This window comes from Fukomys damarensis, unplaced genomic scaffold (assembly GCF_012274545.1).
Source record: "Fukomys damarensis isolate Sample0158 unplaced genomic scaffold, DMR_v1.0_HiC HiC_scaffold_32, whole genome shotgun sequence".
NCBI classification, from domain to species: domain Eukaryota; kingdom Metazoa; phylum Chordata; class Mammalia; order Rodentia; family Bathyergidae; genus Fukomys; species Fukomys damarensis.
In genome coordinates, this window is record NW_022900944.1 from 37,867,184 (window position 1) to 37,868,852 (window position 1,669).

Sequence of the window (1,669 nt, forward strand, 5' to 3'; positions counted from 1 at the left end):
AAAAAAAAAAAAAAAAAAAAAAAAAAAAGCTTAAAAGGAAGACTCTGAAAATACAATTGCCCCACAAACGACACAGTTCACAGAATTGGTAGAAAGGGACACGAAAGCAGTTATGATAACTGTGTCCAACACAGGTAAGAAGCTACAGGAAAGATCGAACACAGTAAACAGAAGCCCTCCACACAGGCAAAGAGATCCAAATCACACTTCTGAGATTAAAGAAATCTACAGTGTCTTCAATGGCATACACGGGGAGAGGTTGAGAATCAGTTATAAATTATAGGAAAAGAAGCATGAATATTAGTATGAAAAAATAGCATTAAAATTACCCACGAAGAGAGAAATGAAAGAAGAATCATGAGTGGCGAGCCTCTGTCCCAGAACTGGAGCATTTCACAGGGCTAAAAGGTCATTTCTCCCTAAATCCACAGCTAGGCTTCAGGCAATCACGAGCCGAGTTCAAATTCACACTTAAGGCTTCCGCTAGCTCCCCTCCCTCGTCAGATCCTCATTCAAATTCCCGCTCTTTGGGAATCCTGTGGGTAAAGCTTGAGTGAAGCTGTCAGTCCTGGCCCAAAGCCCAGGCAGGAGGCTGCTGGGGTGGGGGGTGCGGGCCACACGGGGCGCTCGGGGCCGCCGGGGCCTCCCCCAGGGTTAGCCCGGGAGAGGGGCTTCGCACCCCCACACCGAGCTGGAGAAAAGCAGCGGTCCTCGGACAGATCCACAGATCGCCGGCCGTCGGCGCCCAGAAGCCCGGACCCGGACTCCCTGCTCACCGCTCATCGGTGTTCCCAAGGGAGGGACCGGCTCCCCGCAGTGACCCTGGGTGCCGCACAGCAGGAAAGTCACCTCCGTTTCCATTCGTCCCCAGCTGTTTCGATGATTTCGAACGGAAACCCCAAAGCCTTGCTGGGCTCAGCAGTCGTGCAACTGCTTCTCTTTGTTGCATAAAAAGTTATTGTGTATCCGTGGCCAAGGACACTGGGTTCTCCACTTGCGGTGCGAAGCGTTTTGGTTTTTGTTTGGATAGGCATTTGTTCTCGATAGCAAGTGAATCATTTAAAGAAAGGTACTAGATATTTAAATAACGGGATGGCAAAGTTCAGGAGTGTGAATCTGATTGTGCTTAATCATCAAAAGCCGTGGATATGTCCGAGCACTCACGGCGGAGCCCAGAGGAAGGCACAGAGGGCGTTTAACTTCGGGAGGAAGCTGAAAACCGGCGAGAGCGTGGGGGTTTGGGGTCTGTCTCGACGATGTGCGATGCTTGGGCTGAGCCTGGGCCCCCGCGGGCGACCCGGAGCGCAGCGCCGCCTGTCAGCACTAGGTGGCGATATCGCGCTCCCAGCGGGAGAGACGGGAGCGGGCGCAGTGTGGACCCCGGGTGTGGACGGGGCCAGGACCCAGCCGGTCTCAGCGCCCTGCAAACCAAACCCCAGAGCTGCCTGAGCCACCAGGAAATGAAAAGAACCTCTACTGGCGAAGCTTAATCTTTTTATACACGTAGTGGTGAAACTGTGGTGCTGTTCTCAGAAAAATGGTTTTTAAATGCAGAAACTAGGAATACATTAGAAGATACAGTGATTTGGAAAAGAGGACCAGCACAAGCGACTTTGCAAGGTCACTATAGCGACTGTACTATGTATACACGATAATACCTGCATTTCTA